A 27954-nucleotide genomic window follows, 5' to 3' on the forward strand; every position below is an offset into this window, starting at 1 on the left:
TGACAACAAACACTTCATTGAAGAATCCCTACTATTGACCAATCACCGGCGAAGGGGCGTAGACTTTGGCTATCGACTTCAGGTTGCCTAGAGACATTGTGTGCACGAACAACATCTTGGTGTCATTATACTCCTAGTGTGCTCTAACATATGGACCTTCTGAAATACACGTTCACATGAATTAATTCATTTAACATTGAAAATATTAATATGAATCAATCTCAAAAGTACCCTTTTTAAGACGTATTGTTTGGAACAATATCTACTCTATAAGTACATAAGATTTACAAAGTGCCCTCTCTGCTAATTCTGATCAATTTTATGAGCACCACCAACACAGTGAATGGGAAAATGGATTTGAAGGGAACTCTGTTGGTGATTTGCTGAATGTGCAACCCTAAAAGGAGGGCTGTGCTTGGTTAATGAACTATAATGTCAATTTCTATGCAGAAAATTGTCATATTTTCAAGTACCAGAGTGCATACTCTTGAAATGTGACGTGTTTGAAGAGAATATGGTTCCAGACAATGTCTAAAAATAAGCAAAATCAAAAAGGATACTTGTGAGATAAATATTTTTAATGTTGAATAAATGCATGGGAATCTACAGATATGACAGCACACTATAGCCTAAGGAGTATAATGACACCAAGATGTTGTCTATATCATGTACGGTTCACGGATCATAGGGTCTTACTGGAGGTATGTAAAACGTACCTATATTAAACACCAAAAATCTGATCCGGATCGTATGGACCGTGGCATACAAAATAGGTCCTTTCTAAGCTCAGCCCAAGCCAGTGTGTACCATCCCGACATATTCTGACATCGGAAACTCAAAATAATTTGTGGACCATCGATTAGTAAGGGGTTAGGATAGCCAGAGTGTCACCATATGAAAAGCAGCAGTACTGCTTTTAGGGAACTGACAGTGGGGATGGGAAAATGTCTCCGCCATAGTAACAGGCCGACATTTAAGATCTTCAGCCGTTCAGACAAGGAGCTGGAGGAGGAGAGTTTCTGCTCTAAGTGGCAGAGAATCCCTCAGTAATCTAATGCAGTCGGAAACCACCAACGAGCATCAACACATTCATTGCCGGGAAACGAACCAAATATACATTTACCCACACTTTGCATATACACCCTCTCTCTCTCCCGCTCTCAGACACAAAGGTTACACCTCTCCCTGTTAAATCAGACAATAAGACAGTGTGCCTGCTACCAGCACACACTGTGGTTAATGGCTTCTAATTAGTAGGCTGACAATTCCAAGAAGAAGGAGAATACAGTGGAGTTACTGACAAACAAAAACAGCAGGCTCGATGATTCTTCTGACAGTCAGTGATCCATACTGTGTCTGGGCTAAAGCTTAAACCTTGAGCTACTGTTTCTCTATCCATGCTGCTGCCCAGTTCCCTGCCCACCCCAGCTCGTCTCCACACCACTGGGCTGCTGAAGCCCCCAGAGCTGGGCAACCCAGTTGTGTTCCACCCAAGCACATGCATCCGCAGCCCCAACAGCACAAAAGGGGTCTTTGTTTGCGTTTGAATCCCACACTCCACAGACAGGAATGTCAGAGTAGGGCAGCGGTTTCCAATGGCAGCAGGAGGACAGAGAGGCTGCCAGGAGCCCCACCACTTGCCCATTCTCCCACAGTGGCCAGTTCAGACAGAGAGAGGGAGAGAGAGAGACAGAGACAGAGAGATGAGCACTGCCAGGGAACACAGGAGAGGAAGATATTAAATACGCCATGCCAACTGCCCACAGTGCCCGCTACCACCGCCTACCACGATATGCATCATGAGCGTAGGCTTACACTACCATTCAAAAGTTTGGGGTCACTTAAAAATGTCCTTGTTTTTCAAAGAAAAGCAATTTTTTTGTGAATTAAAATATCATCAAATTGATCACAAATACAGTGTAGCCACTGTTAATGTTGTAAATGACTATTGTAGCTGGAAACAGCTGATTTTTAATGGAATATCTAAATAGGCGTCTAGAGGCACATTATCAGCAACCATCACACCTGTGTTCCAATGGCACATTGTGTTAGCTAATCCAAGTTTATCATTTTAAAAGGCTAATTGATCATTAGAAAACCCTTCTGCAATTATGTTAGCACAGCTGAAAACTGTTGTGCTGTTTAAAGAAGCAATAAAACTGGCCTTCTTTAGACTAGTTAAGTATCTGGAGCACCAGCATTTGTGGGTTCGATTACAGGCTCAAAATGATAATGGGCCTCTGTACGCCTATGTAGATATTCCATAGAAAAATCAGCCGTTTCCAGCTACAATAGTCATTTACAACATTAACAATGTCTACACTGTATTTCTGATCAATTTGATGTTATTTTAAATGGACAAAAAATGTGCTTTTCTTTCAAAAACAAGGACATTTCTAAGTGACCCCAAACTTTTGAACAGTACAATGCCATTGGAAATTCATTTTGTTAATAAAGTTACATTTATATTACAAAAAATGTAAATTGAAAATAATGCTGTCGCTGCTTTCTGCTGACAAAACATTTTGATGAATTGCCCAAAGTCAAAAAACAGTTTTAAAGTGTCCAAATCAATAACCAGAAACACATTTTGATATATTGAAAACCTAAAACATACAATTTACTATATACACATACTTAGTAATAGTAATCATATTGCTTGCATTTTTTAAACAAGCACCTTGTAAACTGCACACATATGGTAAAGTAATTAAGCATGCCAATTTATGATTGTATACACAGTGTACAAAACATTAGGAACACCTGCTCTTTCCTTGACAGACTGACCAGATGAATCCAGGTGAAAGCTACTGATGTCACCTGTTAACCTGTAAATTCACTTCAATCAATGTAGATGAAGGGGAGGAGATAGGTTGAAGGATTTTTAAGTGTTGAGACATGGATTGTGTATGTGTGCAATTCAGAGGGTAAATGGGTAAGACAAAGTATGTAAGTGCCTTTGGTAGTAGGTGCCAGGTGCACCGGTTTGAGTGTCAAGAACTGCAACGCTGCTGGGTTTTTCATGCTCAACAGCTTCCTGTGTGTATCAAGAATGGTCCACCACACAAAGAACATCCAACCAACTTAACACAACTGTGGGAATCATTGGAGTCAACAGGGACCAGCATCCCTGTGGAAAGCTTTCGAACATTGTGTAGAGTCCATGCCCCAACAGATTGAGGCAAAAAAAAGGTGGGGGGTTCATAATGTTTGGTATACTCAGTGTAGATTCATGAGAATTGCAATACATTTTGTATCGGCACCCAAGTATCGTGATAATATCGTATCATGAGTATGTTGACCACTCACAAACTATTGCAACAATGCCATTTATTTCTCACTCATTTAACCATTTCGAGAGTTTATAAATGCACTCAAACACAATTTACCCAGACACTCTAGACTAGAGCCTCCATAGAGGCTGAACGTTTTTCTTTGCTATTCGAACGGATATTACAGAGACTGCGGTCATCAAAAACTCCATGACCGTCACAGCGCAAACGTCAACATCAGAACCAACCATTTATCTCAAGATAGTCAGGCTATAATATATTCCAAAACCCTTACCTATCACCATTTTGACCTATTACCTGGACACATTTTTAACAATGACTTTACTCTACTTGGGCAAACCCAAATACCCACTTTGAGAAACCCAAATTTAAAATTCAGACCCCAAAAGGTGACACATAGCTAAATCATCAAATATAAATTACATGCACAAATAGCCTAAATTTGTCACTGCATGTATTCAAAAATGCTTTAGACCACATTAACTTAATAGACCCGTCACACCAATGGTGCCAGTCTAAATGGAGTCGTTGCATAGACTGTGCAGTACATTCCTCAAATGCCATGCAGCCTTTTTCTTCGTCTCCTTACCTCTTACACTTTATTAAGCGATGTCCAGTAAGGCAACCAACCCTCTGCAGCCCATGTTCTCAGCACAGCCGTTTTGTTCAAAATGTCAACCTGGAAAATAAAAATAACAAAGGCCACTGAGAACCACACATATATTTGATCAAGATTGCCCTGTGGTCTGTGCGAGTCTATATGGTAGGAATATGAAACAGTCGTTACCTAACATTCTTGTGCAGTGACCCACCTGAAGCTTTTCAAATTTCCTTGTGACCAGCAGAAAAAACAATCACAATATATTGTGCCAGAGTGCAGTCTTTAGCAGGCAGGGCTGGGAATTGCCAGTGACCTCACAATACAATATTATCACAATACTTAGGCGATGATACGATATGCATTGCGATTCTCACGATTCTATATGTATAGCGATTCGATAATAGGTTTCGATGTACCAAACATATTGACCACCGTGTCTGCTGTAAAAGGGACAAGAATGAGCCATGATCAGTCAGCCATGGAAATAAAAGTGCTGAAATCATGTTGAGAATAAGCTAGAGAAGGAGTTAGGGACTTGCTTTAGGTTTCATTGGGGTTGGCTGTGTGGTGAACTATGAGTTTCCAGAGGACAAGGCGGTGCCGTGTGAGGTTCTGCTCTAGCCATCAGCTCTGCTACTCCCAGACGTTCTGATTAGAGATTAATCACATCCTGAAGCTTCCAAAGCACTGACACACCAGTCAGAAAACACAGACACACACAACCACACCTCCTAAACTCATTTACAACCAAGGCTTGGCACTGTGTCAGTCAGCTGGGATGGGGGGCTCGGTACCACAGATGTAAACACAAGCTTCCATCCGCTCCTGGATCCACATGAAACTAATCCTAGGTGTGTGTCGTGTCTTGAACCTGGCGAGAGAGAGAAATACAGAAAGAAAGAGAGAGAGAAGGGTTGGGCTCATTTCAAATTGATTTCAATTTACTTTTCAGTTTATTGAAAAGTCATTAAATTGTAATTTTAGTTTACTTCCTGAATTGACTGTCGTCAATACGAATTGAGCCCAACTCTGGCTGGCTGGCTGGCTGGCACAGACAGACATACAGACAAGGCTAGTGACTTGAAGTGGATTAAAGGTGCTACACCTAGAATTTCTAGGTTAATTGCAACAGCGCTAGGCTGCATTCAAAACAAATCTCCCCCGCATCTAATTTCCGTGTTAGGTGGAGACTTGCTAGAGCCTTTTACTTTCGGTTTTGGTCCACCAGCTTCAAACAGCTGTCAAAATTATATTTTATGTGATTGAAAATATATTTCAGAGCAATTTTGATGGTACAATGATTCCCTACAGTATTCAGTGCTTGTTTTCTCACATAAACTGAAATTGAGCGAACAGTGTACAATTTTAGCAGCCAGGAAATGACAGACCGATTTCTTCATGGCCACTTAATCCAATTCCCACTAGATAACACAGCCACAAAGTCAAAAAAAGCTTTCCCATTTTGATTACAGATGCCGCACCGGTAGGAGAAATCAACAGGCAAATATCACAGCGGGAAGTAATACTGTGAAACACTATCATTGCAATAACTACGAATATATTATGGACATTTTCTCAAATTAAAATTCTAAAACAAATCCTGTCTAGCACCTTTAAATGGGAGGATATTGTCTCAATTAGGCTACTATCTGACAAAATAAGTTTCAATACTCTTTGCACAAAGACAGACCCAGGCTGACCTTCTCCATCACCACTGGAGTGGAGATACACCAGATGTTAAGATGGCGCCGAAGAGGATGGCTGACGCTTTACATGCCCATGTATGATTCAACCATATATGCATCAGCAACCACAGCTAATGAAGTCACTGAAAACCTTAACAAAGAGTTGCAGTCTGTTTTGGAATGGGTGGCCAGTAATAAACTGGTCCTGAACATCTCTAAAACTAAGAGCATTGTATTTGGTACAAATCATTCCTTAAGTGCTAGACCTCAGCTGAATCTGGTAATGAATGGTTTGGCTGTTGAACAAGTTGAGGTGACTAAAATACTTGGCGTTACCTTAGACAGTAAACTGTCATGGTCAAGATATATTGATTCAATGGTTGCAAAGATGGGGAGAGGTCTGGCCGTAATAAAGAGATGCTCTGCTTTTTTGAGACAAGGATTTCCCTACCGGCCAAACCCTCCCTAACCCGGACGACGCTAGGCCAATTGTGCGTCGCCCCACGGACCTCCCGGTCAAGGCCGACAGAGCCTGGGCGCGATCCCAGAGTCTCTGGTGGCACAGCTGGCGCTGCAGTACAGCGCCCTTAGCCACTGCGCCACCCAGGAGGCCCTCTCTTGGCTAAGAGTTGAAGAGAGACTGACTGCATCACTTCTTCTTTTTATAAGAAACATTAATGTGTTGAAAATCACAACTTGTTTGCATAGTCAACTTACACACAGCTCTGACACACACTTATCGCACCAGACATGCCACCAGGAGTCTTTCATAGTCCCCAAATCCAGAGTAAATTCAAGAAAACGTACAGTATTATATAGAGCCCTTATTGCATGGAACTTCCTTCCATCTCATATTGCTCAAATAAACACCAAGCCTGGGCTCAAAAAACAGATAAAGCAACACCTCACGGTACAACACCGCTCCCCTTTTTGACCTAGATAGTTTGTGTGTATGCATTTGTATGTAGGCTACGTGTGCCTTTTTAAAAATGTATGTAGTTCTGCCCTTGAGCTGTTCTTGTCTAATGATGTTCTGTATGTCATTCTGTTTTATGTTTCATGTTTTGTTTGGACCCCAGAAAGAGTAGCTGCTGCTTCTGCAACAGCAAATGGGGATCCTAATAAAATACCAATTGTGCTATTATGTTCGATTTTTTGCGTTGTTTGTAACTTGTTTTTTGACTTATTCTGTACATAATGTTGCAGCTACCGTCTCTTATGACTGAAAATGACTTCTGGACATCAGAACTGGGATTACTCAACACGAACTGGAAGATGATTTTTCATTTAACGAGTCTGACGAGAAAGATATACTGCTCTCCAGGGAACAGGCCCAGATCCCCGCCATTTGCGTGAAGAAAAGACAGAGGAAAAGAGGACGCAGATCAGGCTGCCTTTTGACAATCCGTAGGCGAGTGAGTAAACTCCCACTGCCACCCGTTTTACTTGACAACAAACAATCATATCTTATGTTTCACCAAGTGGTGGCTGAACGACGACACGGAAAATATAAAGCTGGACAGATTTTCAACGCACCTGCAGAACAGAGAAGCTACAGTTGAAGTCGGAAGTTTTTCAACCACTCCACAAGTTTCTTGTTAACAAACTATAGTTTGGGCAAGTGGGTTAGGACATCTACTTTGTGCATGACACAAGTCATTTTTCCAACAATTGTTTACAGACAGATTATTTCTATTATAATTCACTGTATCACAATTCCAGTGGGTCAGAAGTTTACAAACACTAAGTTGACTGTGCCTTTAAACAACTTGGAAAATTCCAGAAAGTGATGGCATGGCTTTAGAAGCTTCTGATAGGCTAATTGACATAATTTGTGTCAATTGGAGGTGTACCTGTGGATGTATTTCAAGGCCTACCTTCAAACTCATGGGAAAATCAAATGCAATCAGCCAAGACCTCAGACAACAAATTGTAGACCTCCACAGGTCTGGTTCATCCTTGGGAGCAATTTCCAAATGCCTGAAGGTACCACGTTCATCTGTACAAACAATAGTACGCAAGTATAAACACCATGGGACCACGCAGCCGTCATACCGCTCTCCTAGAGATGAACGTACTTTGGTGCAAAAAGTGCAAATCAACCTTGTGAAGATGCTGGAGGAAACAGGTAAGAGTATCTATATCCACAGTAAAACGAGTCCTATATCGACATAACCTGAAAGGCCACTCAACAAGGAGGAAGCCACTGCTCCAAAACCGCCATAAAAAAAGCCAGACTACGGTTTGCAACTGCACATGGGGACAAATATAGTACTTTTTGGAGAAATGTCCTCTGGTCTGATGAAACAAATGGGCCAAAATTCACCCAACTTATTGTGGGAAGCGTGTGGAAGGCTATCTGAAACGTTTGACCCAAGTTAAACAATTTAAAGGCAATGCTACCAAACACTAATTGAGTGTATGTAAACTTCTGACCCACTGAGAATGTGATGAAAAATAAAAGCTGAAATGAATCACTCTACTATTATTCTGAAATTTCACATTCTTAATTTAAAGTGGGGATCCTAACTGACCTAAGACAGGGAATTTTTACTAGGATTAAATGTCAGGAATAGTTCAAAACTGAGTTTAAATGTATTTGGCTAAGGTGTATCTAGACTTCCGACTTCAACTGTATAAATGTTGTCCTGAAGTGTCTGCCCAGATTGACAGAAGGGTCTGGACCTCCTCAAAGGACCAGGGAACCGACTTTTTAGTTATTTGCCGCAACAGTATACATTTATCTGTTGCTTGATTGAAGAAGCTGACAACTGGTTGCTTAGCAACTGTGTTTGCCAACTTGAGAACAACGTCACTGGCCTGAATCTTAATCGGGCTAGCATCAGTTGTGAAACTGGGCTGCACTGGCCAGGGTTTCCTCTGACCCAGCTCTAATTTGAGAATTACATTCAAGCCAGCTCAAATTTGGCCTTAATTCAAATGCCAAATGAAAAGGGGGCTTAGGTGTCAAAATACACATCTCCTCATATACATATTTCCTCACTGTACAGATTCAACGAATACCAGGTTTAGGCTAAGGAATAAACTGTGTACTATTTGGGGAGTGACTAACACGCATCCTAACTTGGTCACGGTCAAACCAAAAGTCACTGGACATTTTCTAGAACTCAGACAACAGGCTACTGTGCATGCTGTGAGCAGTGCTCAAGGACAACTTCCACACAAATACTCCTAAAGACAAACAATGACAATGAGGACACAGACAAGGCATGCAGACACCACTATAGATATCACAAGATGCATGGCAAAACAGATTCAGTTCAGGGTGGATGAGAATGACTTACCATGGCCTGCCCTGAACAACTTGTTCAACCATAGAGGCACTGAACAACTTGTTATTCCATTTCCATGGACAAATGTATGTTTCAACATTGGTTACACGCTGCGTCTGTCAGTGCAGATCGGTAGAATTCAGAGGGCAACTTCGCAACAACAGATCGGTACTGCTTCAACAGCTGACAAAGACACATATTGGTATGGTTTCAAGGCTGCCAAAAACACAACCCTACTGAGCATCACAGGAACCAGTGCACCAAACTGCATTAGGCAGGCATTCCGTGCATAAATAAATATGTGTAGCCTACATTAAGGCAGGAAATTAATACAATGAACATGGTCAGATAGCTCTAGTTGAATATAGCAGTGGCTATTAGATTCATGCCATTTGGATACATTGTATCCATATACAGGTGATTCTCATGAAACCAGTTTTAAACATGTCTGTAGCAAATAGAGTTACAAAACCTATGATGCATTTGCAAAAATCAACTATCATTCTGCAGACTAAGATGTCTAGTTTTTGGCAAAGTGCAATATGTAACTTTTTGGTGACCTGACCAAATTCACATAGAAATGTGTGTTATAGATCTGTCATTCTTATTGAAAGCAAGTCTAAGAAGCAGTAGATATGTTCTATGTGCACTATTTCTATGTTTCGCTTTGTGTCTTTTACTTTCGGTTGTGTACACCAGCTTCAAAACAGCTGAAAATACAATATTTTTGGTTATGGAAAATATGTTTCACAGCAGTTTAGATGGTACAATGATTCTCTACACTATACTTGCTTGTTTTGTCACATAAAAAGAGAAATTAGGCAAACTATTAGAATTTTAGCAACCAGTAACTGGCAGTGCGATTTCTGCATAGTTCATATTTAAATACATTTTATATTTTTGCCAGAATTTCTTACATTTTCACCCCAAATACTCATTACCGAAATGCATCCGGATTAAATTATCGGGTCATTCTATACAATTTTACTTGATTAAAAAATATTTTGAATAAAAGACTAAATAAGTTGCTGTAGTTAGTCTATAAATCATATTTTTTTCAAATAATAGTTGACGTTAAACTATCATTCAGTATATATTACGTAAAAACACTGTCTGTGAACATGTCTCATTACCGTAACACTTTTTCAAGTAAAAACTAAAGTTCTACTCAACATTTCTAGATGCATCATCGAGAGGAGTAGTCTTTAGATGAGCATAAGTTAATAAATTCGCTGGTTCACCAACTACTTCTCAGAGAGAGTTCACTGTGTCAAATCGGAGGGCCTGTTGTCCGGACCTCTGGCAGTCTCTATGGGGGTACCACAGGGTTCAATTCTCGGGCTGACTCTTTTCTCTGTACATATCAACGATGTTGCTCGTGCTACTGGTGATTCCCTGATCCACCTCTGGAAATACTTAGGTGTCTTGCTAGACTGTAAGCTCTCCTTCCAGACTCATATTAAACATCTCCAATCCAAAATTAAATCTAGAATCGGCTTCATATTTCGCAACAAAGCCTCCTTCACTCACACCGCCAAACATACCGTAAAACTGACTATCCTACCGATCCTCGACTTCGGCGATGTCATTTACAAAATAGCTTCCAATACTCTACTCAGCAAACTGGATGCAGTCTATCATAGTGCCATCCATTTTGTTACCAAAGCCCCTTATACCACCCACCACTGCGACCTGTATGCTCTAGTCGGCTGGCCCTCGCTACATATTCGTCGCCAGACCCACTGGCTCCAGGTCATCTATAAGTCTATGCTAGGTAAAGCTCCGCCTTATCTCAGCTCACTGGTCACGATAACAACACCCACCCGTAGCACGCGTTCCAGCAGGTATATCTCACTGGTATATCTCACTATATCTCATCCCCTCCTTTGGCCACCTTTCCTTCCAGTTCTCTGCTGCAAATGACTGGAACGAATTGCAAAAATCGCTGAAGCTGGAGACTTATATTTCGCTCACTAACTTTAAACATAAGCTATCTGAGCAGCTGCAGCTGTACATAGCCCGTCTGCAAATAGCCCACCAAACCTACCTACCTCATCCCCATATTGTTTTTATTTACTTTCTGCTCTTTTGCATACCAGTATTTCTACTTGCACATCATGATCTGCACATCTATCACTACAGTGTTAATTTTCTAAATTGTAATTACTCTGCTACTATGTCCTATTTATTGCCTTACCTCCTCACGCAATTTGCACACACTGTATATAGACTTTCTTTTTTTTCTATTGTGTTATTGACTGTACGCTTGTTTATTCCATGTGTAACTCTGTGTTGTTGTTTGTGTCGCACTGCTTTGCTTTATCTTGGCCAGGTCGCAGTTGTAAATGACAACTTGTTCTCAACTAGCCTACCTGGTTAAATAAAAGGTCAAATAGAAAATATATATATATATATTTTTTTTTTTTTTTCTTCTGACTTTAGAAGAGGTTCTTATTCTCAAACATCCCCTTTACCTCACTTGGCCTTCTCATTACCAAAACGGCTAAAAAGTTCAAATAGGGAAAAAGTCAGAACCATTACCTTACCAACATTAAGGCATAAATGGGCTTTAGTGACGTGGTCAATTGTTTGTTGACTCATAACGGCCCTCCTATTATTTGCAGATTGAGCTTGGGCCTTATGGCACGAAATACACATTTATCATTACCACATCATTTTTTAGGTCCGTTTCGTTAATGAGAACCTTAATTTCGGTAAAGATACTAAGCTAATTGTAATGTACAGTCAATGGGTGTGCTGTGCTGGTAACTTTATTTACTTACTAGGACCACTTCTTAAACCTATTGTATAGATATTTTTGTAAAACAACAGTTATTTGATTAAGTAGGGTTTGTTATGAAAAATGGGGTGTATAAAACCCAATGTAATTTACTTTAAGCCACAATGGGCTGGATATCCCCCATTTCGACATGTGTATCTGTTTTCACACTTGTTTGATATTCCAAAACCGTTTTTAGTCCATATCTCACGTATTTAGATACTTTATAGGCATATATGCTGTTTGCCCATAGGATTCCATTCAATCCATAAATATACCTTTCAACCACAAATATCCACATTCTAATAAACCAATATTACCTGTAATTACCTTGGATAAAAAAATATATATAAGTCACTTTATTAAGATTTAAATCCACTTTTGGATGCAGTAATTTTACTTATACTGTATTTTTGTAAATTGCATTAAGATCTGTGATTTTAAACAGAACCAAAATGCACGGTTCAAATAAGGAGATGAGTCAATTGAAATAGTCATTAGGCCCTAATCTATGGATATCACATGACTGGGAATACAGACACGCATCTGTTGCTTAAAGACACCAATACAAAAAAAGTAGGGTCGTGGATCAGAAAACCACTCAGTATCTGGTGTGACAACCATTTGCCCCATGCAGGGCGACACCTCTCCTTCACATAGTGTTGATTAGGCGGTTGATTGTGGCCTGTGAAATGTTGTCCCACTCCTCTTCAATGGCTGTGCAAAGTTGCTGGATAAAAAATGCTCAGTGTCTGGTTACATGTCTGGTGAGTATACAGGCCATGGAAGAACTTGGACATTTTCAGCTTCCAGGAATTGTGTACAGATTCTTCCGACATGGGGCTGTGCATTATAATGCTGAAACATGAGGGGATGGCGGCAGATGAATGGCACGACAACGGGCCTCAGGATCTCGTCACCATATCTCTGTGCATTCAAATTGCCATTGACAAAATGCAATTGTGTTCGTTGTCAATAGCTTATACCTGCCCATACCATAACCCCACCACCACGGGGCACTCTGTTCACAATGTTGACATCAGCAAACCACTCACCCACACAACACCATATATACTGTCTGCCATCTGCCCGGTACAGTTGAAACCGGGATTCATCCGTGAAGAGCACACTTCTCTAGCATGCCAGTGGCCATCAAAGGTAACCATTTGCCTACTGAAGTAGGTTACGACGCCAAACTGCAGTCAGGTTATGACCCTGGTGAGGATGACTAGTACGCACATGAGCTTCCCTGAGACAGTTTCTGACCGTTTGTGCAGAAATTCTGTGCAAACACATTTTTATCAGTTGGCCCGGGTGGCTGGTCTCAGACGATCCCACAGGTGAAGAAGTCGGATGTGGAGGTCCTGGGCTGGCGTGGTTACGCGTGGTCTGCGGTTATGAGGCCAGTTGGATGTACTACCAAATTCTATAAAACGACGGAGGCGGCTTATGGTAGAGAAATTAACATTAAATTATCTGGCAACAGATCTGATGGACATCCCTGCAGTCAGCATGCCAATTGCATGCGCCCTCAAAACTTGACACATCTGTGGCATTGTATTGTGTCACAGAACTGCACATTTTAGGAGTTGCCTTTTTTTTGTCCCTAGCACAATGTGCACCTGTGTAATGATCATGCTATTTAATCAGCTTCTTGATATGTCACACCTGTCAGGTGGATAGATTACATTGGCAAAGGAGAAGTGCTCACTAACAGGGATATATAGAAATTTGTGCACAACATTTTAGAGAAATAAGCTTTTTGTGCATATTAAACATTTCTGGGATCTTTTATTTCAGCTCATGAAACATGGGACCAACACTTTATTATGTTTATATTTTTGTTCAGTGTATTTCACCTCCAAGTCATCTAATTTGCTAGGTCATTAAAAGCTCAAATTTGTGGTCATATAGCTATCAGAGATGGTCCCCAATTTAGGGAATCTCCGATGCAATAAATGCTTTTGGTTTACTACAGTCTATGGCAGTGTTTTTTGTACTTGCAGTCCACCCAACTGAAAAGTGCACATTCACTTCCATAACATTTGTTCTAGGCTACCAGCATGTAAGATAAGCATTCACAATAACACAGGATACCCTTACAAAACTGCAGTACAATGAAATAATGGTTGTTTTATTAATGCTATCTGGATTTCTTGCTGTGTGTGTTGGCTTCTAATAGTAATATTTTGTCGTGTTAGCTAATTGCACTGTTTATTGTGCTGCACATTTTCTTCTGTTCCACTAAATGCTGTTTTGATGTTCTATTATGACTTTTTTCAGAATTGAACAAATATTACATAGGCCTGCCTATGTCTTTTATTTCAATAGCCTACTACAATCCACCAGGATTTACAAAACTACATTTTTAATCGCATTTATTTCCATCAATAATTATTCCAAAGTTATTGCACCTGAATTTGACCCTGAAAATATGACAATTATATTTCTCCTTAAAGCTTTTAATAAATGAACATAATGCATACAGTAATTGGACTTTAATTTCAGTAGCTAAATAAGGAGGTAGGCATATCAGTTCCAGCTAAAGCAATTCAATATTTATTTTCACTAACCCGTATAGTAGTTGGTGGAAGTACACCAATAGGTGTAGTCTGCCATAAAACCTTAAAGATAATGAAGCTAAAACTTGAATTGGAATCTGTGTCTCACGCGCAGCAAAAGATCTCTGCGCTCAGGCAGCCTGCTTGAGAGCAGCCGTCAACATTCCATATGGTAGTTGGGCCAGGGCGCCTGGTAAGCTACACATCAACACAGCTGGAAAACCACAACAGGTTCTCGAAATGAACACAAGAAACTTATAAAAAATTTGACTGCTAAGTGGTAGTCCCCTGTTCTCCTGCATTCTTGTTACACTTTTGCAAGTAAAGCAGCAGTGTGTTGGGGAGAAGAACATCAAGGAATGATTTGAGCTAGCTACTGTAGTTAGCTAGCTTGCTACACTTTGATTTATTTTAATGATAGTAAATGTGTGTGTGTCAGTGGAGGCTCCTCAGAGGAGGAAGGGGAGGACCATCCTCAGTGAGTTTCATAAAAATAAAAATTGTTAAACATTTTAAAAGTTATCCTTTTTAGATGAAAAATATATTCACATCACCAAATAATTCATTAAAACACACTGTTGAAGGTCTACAGAAGCCTCAACAGCACTCTGTATGGTAGCGCCAGTGTAGCCGGAGGACAGCTAGCTTCCGTCCTCCTCTGGGTACATTGACTTCAATACATTCTCACCCCCTTCCATATACTTACACAGTAATAATGGCAAGTTCCTGAGGACGTCCTCCAACCTATCAAAACTCATGCAGCATGAACTGACATGTTGCCCACCCAATCAAAGAATCAGAGAATGAATCTAGTACTGAAAGCATAAGCTACAGCTAGTTAGTACTGAAAGCATAAGCTACAGCTAGCTAGGACTGCAATGCATAAAATGTGGTGAGTACTTGAGCCAGAGAGAAAGACAATACTTGAACAGGTTTGAACAAATTAATTTCTTCCAAAATTAAGAAGCAAGCAGGTTTTTTCCCCAGAAAAGCTGATAGCTAGTTTAGCCTACTCAAACACCCTGCTCAAACAGAGGGGTGATGTGTTAGCTAGCTGGCTATGACTATCCAACACAACACAATTTATTGCCACCGGGGCCCGACAGTGTAAGTGCTAAACTACTTAGTGATTGCACACTAACTGTTAGTTCTATTAGCTATGTTGACTATGATGTTACTTTAGCTAATATGATGACAACGATGTAGGCTGTGTGTAGTGGTTACGATAGGGTTTGGCTTGGAAAGGTTTTTTCGCCTGATCACATACAGCTGATGTGTTGTACATTGAAGTCCACTGTCTGTCACCTCAAATTTCTCTCTCGTCCTGTGTGCACCCACGTTGTAAACTTTCATTCGTAGGCTAGGTTGTAGCAACCTCATGACAGGTACAGGGAAAATGAGAGAATCATGTAGTAGCCTAAGCCTAACGCTGTTACATTTAACTCGGTGAATGGAATATCAATGACAGTCATCCAATATGCTGTAATAGAAATAAGGCCATGCTGATGAAAAGTAAAAATCGTCCTCCCTCATCTTTAATGGCACCGACAGCCACTGGTGTGAGTGAGTGAGTGATCACAATAAGTTTAGAAAAAACATTGTCATGTCAACGTTGTCATGCTAACTATGTGTGTATCTGTGTGAGAGGAAGGAGAGATGATTATGATCACAATAACTTATGAAAAAAAGATTGTCATCATGTCAACATTGTGTCATGTTAGCTGTGTGTGTGTGTGTATGTGTGTGTGTGTGTGTGAGAGAAAGAGAGAACATGAATACACAGAACATTGATTGTTTGTGTTGCGTAAGAACGTAAACTAGGATAATTCTTGAAACTTCTACCCCCAATATGGATGTGAAGATTTTCTTGATTCATTAGAGATCCTTGTAATTTGGGATATTTTATATTTGAGAACAACATACATTTTGCTAATACCTGCTCCCCATCAACACGCATTCTAATGTTACACCGATCAACTGCCTTTGTCAATTCTTTATTCTCTGTTTTTGCAGGAATCTTCTAGCTTGGATGGAGGAGGGAATAAAGGGAATGAGTACAGAAGTTATCCAGCCTGCAGACTAAGAAACGTAAATAGCTTATGCTTGGCTGTCTATACCTCTCCGTCTGTCTGACCTGACTGCCAGATTGCTGAAGAACCATTTTGGAACCCTTTTTTTCTAAGAGTGTAATGTAAGTAGATTCAATCGAAATAGCACTGCTTCTAATAATATAACATTGTAAAGCAAATCAAATCCAATTTTAACTCGCCTTTTTTCCCCCCAGGTGCAAAAACCCTTGTGTCCTGACACCTCCCTTGGTGAGCAATGTTCTCTCTAAACTGTTGCCCGGAGACTGTCGGGAGCGCAGAAAAAATATCAGCCAACAGAGAGAAGCAGGAGATTGAACTAGAGTTTTCCCTGTTAATTAACACCATCAACGTGTTCTGTTACTGTGACTATTGTAATCGAATCAAAGCAATATTAGCAACTTTCAATGCAACATGCTAAAACAAAACAAACTATTTAAGAGATGTTGTTGTAGGCAGAACGCATCGGAGCAGGATTCTATTGGGCATGACTCAGCCTGTACTATACACAGACCAATGCGGCATAACCAATCAGAGCTGCAGTAGACCTATATGCAAATAGACAATTGCCATATGGATCTGTGGTGTTAACTTTTATCTGAACTGTGTTGACAGCTGTGGTCTGAGTAGATTATCTTGTTTTGAGATCAAAGCATGTGCTGCATGTAGCCATGTGTCCACATTTTGTTCATAATTTTTAGTCAGCAATGGGGGAGTGATTGCTTCCTACAAGATCTCAAAATGTGTGCATTTCTAGACATCTTTGAAAGGCAGGTCAGGTAAAGAGCTTTTTTTGTCTTAAAGGGGCAGTGTTGTATTTTGAGACAGGCTTGCATAAGCTAAGTAGCCAATAGGCAGAGGGTAGCATAATTTGTCTGATTCTTTGTAATAATGGTATGGGAATAATAATGCATTTTATTTTGTAAATTGTTTTCTTGCATCAAACAACAACATTTTCAGTTACCTCCTTGTCTGAAGGACAAGTGGATAAACAGGTTAATGTCTAGCCCTGCATGTTTTTTCCCAAAAGTCTCATAATTTAGAACACCACACATTGGCTGCTACTGTAGGCTGAATGTTAAAATGTTAAAATGTTACGGGATGCATTTTCTTTATTGTTTTTGATGATAGACCACTCTGTTAGGCCTACATTGTGATCAAATAGCCAACGTAGCCTATCTGGCCATTGTTAAAACTGTAACTTAAAATGGGTACAGCCTCAGTGTTCACAGCAAAAGCACGCTGGAAGATCATTCAAGTTTGCACTCAGCAGACCTGAAATTTGCTCAGTGCCAGATTTTTTTTTTTTTAGGTAACATTGTTGGTGAGTCATGTACAGTTTCTCCAATTTCTCTCTGTCGCTCACTCAAACACGTGTGCAGTTGCAGAGAAGAGGACGAGATTTGCCAATTACACCCATTTCTAACACTATTTGTTGCATTTAATGATATGACAGACCACTTTTGAACAATATAATATTTTATTGTCTTTACACATACTTACATTTAACTTTCTTTTTTTAAGACTGCCAAGCTATCCTGAATTGGGGCACCTCTGTCCGGGACAATGTCCTCAGGATTAGGCAGCGGTGTGTTTATAAAAAGCGTTTAGAATAGTACATGTATTAAAATAAAGCAAAATGTGACCATATAGAGAGGAGTTAAACATTTTCATTATCCAACTGCTGTCTCATTTTGATATCCTCTCCCTTCAAAATGTTTCAGATTCATGACCAATTCATTTATGTCCGACTTCAATATGTAGGGACCGAGGAGCAAACATGCCTTTGCTACCACTTTTAGTAGATTCTGACTGTTAAAATATATTTTACTGTGCGTTACTGTCATGTCGTGTCCTGCATTCCAACACTGTTTTTTTTAATACTCACAGTAAGTGTCATGAAAACACAGGAGATTGATGTGTTGCGGGCCCTCTGGAAAGTCCCGAAATATGCCCCTGAGCCGTGTTGGTGAAGGAAGCAAAGCATGTATATAGGCAAGTTGCACTTTTTAAAGACATCTCGAAGCTATAACTGCCACAAAATACTTTAACTAGTACCATGCAAATGCTTCTAGCCAGCTGAGTCCACAAGGTTTTCTTCAAGAATGTCCTTTCCTAGTTTGCTTATAAAATCTCAAAAGTATAAAGTTGTAATGCGCTGATTCTCTTCACTGCAGATCTGAGCCATCAGACGACTCTTCAAGAAGGCCACTACGCTCCAGATCACCATCTGTGCTCAGGGGTCCTCGATGAGGATCTACCCCATCACACCACTCGTATTAATCATTAATCAAATAAAACAATGGGCCTTTATATACTCACAGTATTTCTATGCATATCATTTCTGTTGATGAATTATGAAACAATTACTGTACACAGATGTGTGAAATTGTGATGTAGATTTGTTTTTGTCATTGCTTGATACATTTTAAATGTAAAAAATATGCTGCAGATTAACTTCAATCGGTGACTATGGAAACAAATATAAATGTAATGAACAATGTTTTTAATATCCAACTTTGTCCTCTGCAATACTTTTTACAGTAACCTCTTAGAAAAAAAAAGAGGTGCTGTCTAGAACCTAAAAGGGTTATTTGGCTTTCCCCATAGGAGAACCCTTTGAAGAATCCTGTTTGGCTCCTGGTAGAACCCTTTTCATTTCAGGTACTGTAGAACCCTTTTGGTTTCAGGTAGAACCCTTTTGGGTTCTATGTAGGACCCTTTCCACAGAGGGTATTACATGGAAACCAAAAGGGTTCTATGTGGAACCAAAAAGCTTCTCCCTAGAACTAAAAAGTGTTCTTCTATAGAGACAGCTGAAGAGCCGTTTTGGAACCCTTTTATCTAAGAGTGTAGTAATAAGCTGTAGTCAGGTAGTCATTACCAGGTTATGAGGAGGTCTTAACTATGACCAGTAGGCTACATAATATAGCATATAAAATAGTGGTAAGAATTATGACCAGCTGGTCAGATAGAGATCACAAATATATCCAACTGGTGGTATGGCGGTCTGAAAAATACGTTAAAAAACGTCATTTTTCAACCAGTTTGCGACCAGAATAAGACATGACGTCTTTCAACCAGGGTTTGCCCACTGGGTAGGCTCCTTAAGAGTATGTCTTGGGCTAGCTCATGACGTGCAAAGTGTGTATTCCCGTTATACGGATTTCCTCTGCATAATATTGATGTGTAGCCTATCTGCATTTCTCACTGGATCACCCAGCTACGTTTGCAGGTTGCGTCCTCAGATCCTGGGTGAAAATGTCGAGGGTTAATTGGATTTGTTTCAGCCCACATCCATGCGAAAGCTTCCGATTGCAGTGTAAAAATCTAACTCACATTCACAGCTACTGTTCACTGCACAACCGTAGCGTTCAACCCACTGACATTATAGGTTCAGCCCCAAAAGGAACATCATTAGAAATTACAGTGAAAGAGACGCAACTGTGCTGTCATTGCAAACGCGCACTCGAAACCAACTGCGTGTTTCATCACTCCAAAACAGGGGTCAATGCGAGCTACCAGGCTAAATATAGCAACGTAGTTCTAACACATTATGCGACAGATACATCCACAATACTAATGAAAATGGTAAACATACGAAAACCAGGAGCATATTTAAACATCAAAAACCTATGCGGCGATCTACTGCACACTCCCCGGTATTTCTAGCCTAGATTACGAATGTGGGTCACCAGGCCTTTTGAAACAAGCTTGCATAGCTAAGAAAAAAATGCCTCGGTTTACTCCTCTTCAATATAACTGTGTCTACACATAAACCTATGACAGGCGCGTTTTCAAATTAAGTGGATTTTGTCGGTTAAAAGGTCATTCTTACCTTGTCTGTTCACCGTTCATCTGGATTTCCCTGCTTCTTGTTTTGCTTTAGCTGGCCGCGTTGAGTTGAACTCATAGAGAATGATAGAGGCCTCTAGTGGCCAAAAGGCGGTATTAGCATGGGCAGAGCCATTGAGGACTTCCACCATTTTAATGTAGTCAACTGGGTGGCCGATCCCTCCTGGTGGGGTTTCCACTAGTTACCACAGCCACAAAGTCTAAATGGCTGTATGGTTGAAATTAATGAAACAAACATTTGCTTTTTGGTCTTCATTGTGGGGTTAGGATTGGGCATAAGGATAGCAATGTGGTTAAAGTTAGGTTTAACATCTTATAAGAAGAAACATATTAGAAATATGCAGGGTTTATGACTTTGTGACTGTGGTAACTAGTGACGACCCTCCTGTTGACCCTGTTGAAGTCATGTCCAACTGGGTCATCAGGGGGGATCAGTCAATCGTAAATAAGAAAATGTACTACTTCAAAATGGAGATTGCCTCAATGGCGCCTCCCATTCTGTCACAGACGCTCTAATAGCACACGTACAACAATAAGTCCTCTATATATCTCTATGGTTGAACTGGATTTCAAATAAACAGCAGGGTCTACCTAGATCTCTTGACGCGCATGCGCAGTTTTTACCGAGCAATACATTTGACACGAACAAACTCGTATATAACCATGTGCCCATTCACAATTTTCATGCGAGTAAAGTCATAGGCAACTGCATACATTTTTTTAAAAATCACGACAGCTGTGATGGAAACGGGAAGTTTCGGTACAATTTTATAAATGCCGACAGATAGGCCTACTTTCTTCGTTCAATATTGTGCGATATTTTTGTATCTGTAAAATTAATGATGCTTGAAATGCGGTGGAAACGCCTTTATGCGCAGGTATTGATGTAATAACTATCATATCGAAGTAAATTTGGAATCACGAAGTGGTCCTCCCACCATATATGACTCACTGGAATCACGAGATTATATGTGGTCCTCTCACTACGATTGACTGGCGGGAATATGCGCATATTTTCTTTAACCGGATCTGAGAATATTAGCATGAAAATCAGTCGCCAATTGGATGGCAATTTAGCTCCTACCTCTAAAATATTTTAAGACGTTTGAAGTATGTTGCGATAAACATTCTAATTAATTGTATTTCACTCGAATAATAACACAATGCCTACAGCTCAACAACCATACATATAGTTGTTGTTAAAACATTTTTTTTGGGGGGGGGTAGTCTACCCTACATTTTGGAAAAGAGTGCTCTGTGTATAGGCCAATCTACACAATTATGAATTTATGAAAGTAAATATGGTTAAATAGCTTTTAAAAATAAATTCCAATATTTGTCATGTTTAATAGTTTATATTAGTGGTTCATTTTCCTACTGAACTAAAAGGGTGACACCTCTATATAATTTATTGCTACTGAGACCTGTTTCTCACAATAGCCTACAAACATTTGCGCCTTCAGTTATGTGAAAATGAGCAAACACAATCCTTTCGCTTTTCCTATTAGATGCTGTGAAGCGAACTTTATTTCGTGTATTTCATTCCAATTAACATGCAAGGTACTATTTTTGTTTCATAAGGATCTTTTTTTCTGTGGTCAGGTTTGGCTACTCGTGTTCTCTCTGAATTCTTGTTATACAACTGTTCAAAATCCTTGGCCTTCATGTGCCGCTCACTTCCTTGGCAGGGTGCCAATTAGGTCAAACTCACGAACCAATCAACCTTCATTGTGCACGCGGGAAAATAAATTATTGACAGCTGATGTGTTGAATCACTGGATTGTGTTCTTGAATGATAGGATTTATGTCATACAACCAAACAGCCATTTCAATTTCAGTCCCGTGCACCCCACCTTGGTTTCTACGGTTAAAAGCAAACGCAATTAAACGCGTTTTCTTTCCGTATTTAAATATCCGGTATCCAACTGTAGCAGTGGCAGCAAGAAAACGTTCATGGTTATAAATGTATCCAGTCATGCAGCTAACGTTACACTTGTTTACTTCTCTCATCATATCGAGCCTACAGCTTTTGAAACTTTGTGGTCATCAACACCATGTGTCCAACCTTCCACAAAAAACACTGGACCTTTACAATATATTTTTTTATTTTATTTAATATGGGTGGGTATAATTTCAGGAACATTCCTCAAATTATACCCACCTATTTAATATTTATTTAACACATATGCCCCTGTGTTACGGGATGTAGGAGCCATGGATCATCATGATCATATGACAGAAGAACAAGCAGAGGTAATTGTTTGATTTGTAATTTCATAAGTTTATTATTCTTCTACAATAGGCCTATCTCCTACAACACATTATCATTCCCATAATAGAGTCACTGTATTTTCTCAAAAGATCATCACTGAAGATACAGAGGTGATGTGGCTGTCTCAGATCCTTGTTATGCATCATGACATCCCAATGTACGAGCCAGTGCTACCCTGGGCAAGGAGGCTTGCTGCTGTGAAGGAGATGGTGGCTGTACAGAAGATGCTCCTGTGGGAGGGCACAGCCATGAGTAGGGCGCAGAAGTAGAAGCTAGCCCTGGAGAATGATAAGTTTGCCATGAAAAAGCAAAAAAGACTTGATTATTAATATCCTAAAATAAATCTGGTTTGATATCATACAGACGTCTTCTTGTCATGTGAATCTCCTCCTTATTGAATGTAGGCCAGCATTGCATCTACCAGCGGCATTGTGGTCAGCAGCAACATCCTGATCAGGTACAGCTGGTGGAATGTCAGGTATATTGGGATGTGGCATCAGGAAGCACCAGTGACTCGGTCAATAAAGAAGTGGTCAGATGACACAGATGCTAAATTACAGGACTGTTTTGCTAGCACAGACTGGAATATGTTCTGGGAATTTCCGATGGTATTGAGGAGTACACCACATCAGTCACTGGCTTCATCAATAAGTGCATCGATGACGTCGTCCCCACAGTGACCGTACGTACATACCCCAACTAGAAGCCATGGATTACATGGAACCTCCCCACTGAGCTAAAGGTTAGAGCTGCCACTTTCAATGAGCGGGATTCTAACCCGGATGCTTATAAGAAATCCTGGTATGCCCTAAGACAAACCATCAAAGAGGCAAAGAGTCAATACAGGATTAAGATTGAATCGTACTGCACCGGCTCTGATGCTCCTCGGGTGTGGCAGGGCTTGCAAACTATTATGGACTACAAAGGGAAGCACAGCTGCGAGCTGTGTAATTTAGCTTGACTGGTACAGTCAAGCTAAATTACTTCAATGCTCACTTCGAGGCAAGTAACACTGAAGCATGCATGAGAGCACCAGCTTTTCCGAACGACTGTGGGATCACACTCTCTGTAGCCAATGTGAGTAAGACCTTTAAACAGGTCAACATTCACAGACGGATTATCTGGACTTGTACTCTGAGCATGCTCTGACCAACTGGCAAGTGTCTTCACTGTCATTTTCAACCTGTCCCTAAATGAGTCTGTAATACCAACATGTTTCAAGCAGACCACCATAGTCCCTGTGCCCAAGAACACTAAGGTAACCTGCCTAAATGACTATTGACCCATAGCATTCATGTCTGTAGCCATGAAGTGCTTTGAAAGGCTGGTCATGGCTCACATCAACACCATTATCCAAGAAACCCTAGACCCACTCAAATTTGCATACCGCCCCAACAGATCCACAGATGATGAAATCTCTATTGTACTTCACACTGCCCTTTCCCACCTATTCATTGACTACAGCTCAGTGTTCGACACCATAGTGCCCTCAAAGCCCATCACTAAGCTAAGGACCCTGGGACCATAACCCTCCCTCTGCACCTGGATCCTGGACTTCCTGGCGGGCCACCCACAGGTGGTAAGGGTAGGTAACGACACATTTGCCACGCTGATCCTTAACACAGGGGCCCTTCAGGGGTGTGTGCTCAGTCCCCTCCTGTACTCCCTGTTCACCCATGACTGCATGGCCGGTCATAACTCCAACACCATCATTAAGTTTACCGACGACACAACAGTGGTATGCCTGATCATCGACAACGATGAGACAGTCTATAGGGACATGGTCAGAGACCTGACCATGTGGTGCCAGGATAACAATCTCTCTCTCATCGTGATCAAGACAAAGGAGATGATTGTGGACTATAGGAAAAGGAGGACCGAGCACACCCTCATTCTCATCGACAGGGCTGTAGTGTGGCAGGTTGAGAGTTCCAAGTTCCTTGGTGTCCACATCACCAACAAACTATCATGGTCCAAACACACCAAGACAGTTGTGAAGAGAGCAGGACAAAGCCTATTCCCCCTCAGGATACTGAAAAGATCTGGCATGGGTCCTCAGATCCTCAAAAACTGCTACAGCTGCACCATCGAGAGCATCCTGACTGGTTGCATCACTGGCTGGTATGGCAACTGCTAGTCCTCCAACCGCAAGGCACTACAGTGGGTAGTGCGTACGGCCCAGTTAATCACTGCGGCCAAGCTTCCTGTCATTCAGGACCTCTATACCAGGCAGTGTCAGAGGAAGGCCCTAAAAATTGCCAAAGACTCCAGCCACCCTAGTCATAGACTGTTCTCTCTGCTACCTCACGGCAAGCGGTACTGGAAGTCTAGGTCTAGGTCCAAAAGGCTTCTAAACAGCTTCTACCCCCAAGCCATAGGACTCCTGAACACCTAATCAAATGACTACCCAGACTCTTTAACTGATATATTTTTTACTTAACACTTATTTTTCTTGAAACTGCATTGTTGGTTAAGGGCTTTTAAGTAAGCATTTCACTGTAAGGTCTACCTACATCTGTTGTATTTGGCGCATGTGACAAATACAATTTGATTTGATTTGATTTTTATGCAGATGTTGTGCAAGATACATGTCAATGTTATGATCTTGCATGTTTTTTCTGGGCTGTATAAAATAACTCCCCAGTGCGGTCAATGCCTGTCTTTTTCTAGTTCCTGTTTTCTAGTTTTCCAGATTTTGACCATTCTGCCTGCCCTGAGCCTGCCTGCCGTTCTGTACCATTGTCACACCACCCTGGATTACTGACCTCTGCCTACCCTGACCCCGAGACTGCCTGCTGTTCTGTACGTTATGGACTCTGATCTGGATTACTGACCTCTGCCTACCCTGACCCAGAGACTGCCTGCTGTTCTGTACGTTATGGACTCTGATCTGGATTACTGACCTCTGCCTGCCCTGACCCCGAGACTGCCTGCTGTTCTGTACGTTATGGACTCTGATCTGGATTACTGACCTCTGCCTACCCTGACCCCGAGACTGCCTGCTGTTCTGTACGTTATGGACTCTGATCTGGATTACTGACCTCTGCCTACCCTGACCCCGAGACTGCCTGCTGTTCTGTACGTTATGGACTCTGATCTGGATTACTGATCTCTGCCTACCCTGACCCAGAGACTGCCTGCTGTTCTGTACGTTATGGACTCTGATCTGGATTACTGACCTCTGCCTGCCCTTGACCTGTCGTTTTGCCTGCCCCCTGTTCTAGTAATAAACTTTTGTTACTTCAACACTGTCTGTATCTCTGTCTTCTCCTGAAACGTGATAGAATCTGGATTTTAGGACACTGATAGATCTCTCTACTAGACTTCTTGTTTTCATCAAAGCATGGTTGTAGTTCTCATTGTGTCATTGTTAGTGTGTAGGACTGGTGTTATGAGCCATGTTTTTTGTCCATAGCCACTATCACCTAAAAAAAACAAAATACTAAGTAGTAAATTGATATGATAAGAAGAAACACTTTTTTAAGTGTGCTTTGGACCACAAAACAATTACACAGTTAAATGGTATCAGGTGAAGGAAAGAAAGGGTTAGTGATTCTTTACATAATAGCCATCCACCAAGAATGTGCCATTCCTCAATCTTGGCTCCCAGGGCTGAATTTGATCAAATTAAGGAGTCGTGTGCTCCAGGACCATTTGGCAACAGCATTTGTGAAGGCTAGTGTGACATAGCACACTACTTGGACATTGATAGAGTGGAAGTTATTTTGAATAACATACATTTCCTCCTCTTCACGTGGACCCTATCAGGTAGAACATTATACTCATAAGGCCTACTTAAATAATACATTTTGGTGGGGTGCAAACTTTACTTATGTATCATTGTCACTGACCTTTTTTGCCACATGGGTCCAATCCACTGCACCAAGGACATTGGGGAAGTTAGCCACCTCAAAAATGTTTTGTTTGGTGCTTATTTGTTCAGCTGCAGTTGATGGGAACTTGATAAATCTTCGTACATGACGACACAGTGCATCACGCACACTGCACTAACCACCCGACTCACAGAGGACTGCAAGCAAGGCTTGAAAGGATCCCGATTCTAGGAATCTCAGGGCTATCATGATTTGAATGATGATTGGAAGAGGGGCATGATCTCATGGTCTTTCTTTTTAAGTTTTCATTTAGGCCAGCCAAGTGTTGTGGTAGTCGATATTGCCTCAGTAGAACATGGTCAGGGACATATAGAGGATCCATCCAATCCCGTAGGGGCTTCTGTGAGTTCTCTTCTCTCTAGCCGCTGTGCAAAGAACATCCATCCTTCAAAGTATCATCGTAAGCTTTGAATCACTAAATATTCATGTTTGATTATTACTGTTTTGGACTATTGCCATTAAATGGAAGTTGTTTTACTTGTTATTTTAATAATTTTCTAATAATACATTTAGTTTTGTCTTCATTAGATTTTATATGAACATTTCAACAATTATTATTATTATTATTTTCCATTATTTAGTCAAATATGTGATTTAAAAAATAAATAAATCAAGGTTTACAATGATGTTTTTAGTTATAATGTTTTTTTTTAAATGCTCACCTCCTGACCAGTCTGCACAAGACAAGGGTTTAGCCCCCCCGAAAGCTATGTACATTTCCAAGAAGAAATCCAAGAAAATTATTTTAAAGAATCCCATTTCTTCTTAACTTTTCTCTTAGGAAGAAACATAGGTAGAAATGTAAGAACATTTCCAATACCTTTATTGAGGAATAGCAACTTTTGGTAAGTTAAAATTTCACTCATTAAGAAATGTCCCATTGCGTTTCACTCTATTACATTAGCTTGGCAGGAGAAAACAGTCCTTCCCGATTAATTTGGAGGTAGCTAAGGGTGTTTTCCGACTTGGTCCCTTTCAGACAATTTTTGTGAACTCTGTGCGGTTCGCTGATTATTTTTTCCTGTGTGAACCCTCCAAAGTATCTCAGACCCCTCAAAAGAACCCCCGAAGCGAACTGAACTGAGACCATCTCCAGAGGTGGTCTGAATTCGGTTCGCTAGAACTCCTCAGTTCGGTTCCCTTTTTTAGGGCAATGTGAACACAAAGCTCCCCAGATTCGCTTGTCATTATTTCCGCAGCAGACAATAAAATACTGCAACACCGTTTCTCCTGCCATAACCCTCACATTGGTGCCACAAAAGAGGGGAAATGATGAGCAGGTTCTCAGAAAAATGTGTGTGGTTTTGGGATATTGTTTAGCAATTGTCAAGGATGCACAGAAATTCCAAAATGTGTTTTTAGTTCAGATTATTAATTTGAAATGTGTGCATTATAAAGTTATGTCCATAAACTGTTTATTCGCTTGTGGGGTTTGAATAGTGTGAGAAGATGACAACATATTTGGTGAGAATCACAACATAGGATACAAAATCAATTCTAGCTCTTAAAGAGGCAGGAGCCTACATTTGGTGTACAGATCTGGGGAAGGGTACCAAAAAATGTCTACAGTATTGAAGGTCCCCAAGAACACAGTGGCCTCCATCATTCTTAAATGGAAGAAGTTTGGAACCACCA

The 27954-nt window shown here is 40.7% G+C and overlaps 1 protein-coding gene across 2 annotated transcripts in view; it reads right to left on the reverse strand.

Annotated features, from left to right (window-relative positions):
- The window catches only part of clocka (clock circadian regulator a), a 61353-nt gene extending 41111 nt beyond the window's left edge, over window positions 1–20242 (reverse strand). The window contains exons 1-2 of one of the 2 annotated variants that reach the window (XM_024418877.2): window positions 20138–20242; window positions 3883–3972 (exon numbers count right to left, since the gene is read on the reverse strand). The gene's annotated coding sequence lies outside the window, so the exon portion shown is untranslated. The remainder of the gene's footprint in view (window positions 1–3882; window positions 3973–20137) is intronic. The other variant, XM_024418884.2, reaches the window with a different exon arrangement.
- Window positions 20243–27954: the final 7712 nt, after the last annotated feature.

This window comes from Oncorhynchus tshawytscha, linkage group LG01, assembly GCF_018296145.1.
Source record: "Oncorhynchus tshawytscha isolate Ot180627B linkage group LG01, Otsh_v2.0, whole genome shotgun sequence".
NCBI lineage: Eukaryota > Metazoa > Chordata > Actinopteri > Salmoniformes > Salmonidae > Oncorhynchus > Oncorhynchus tshawytscha.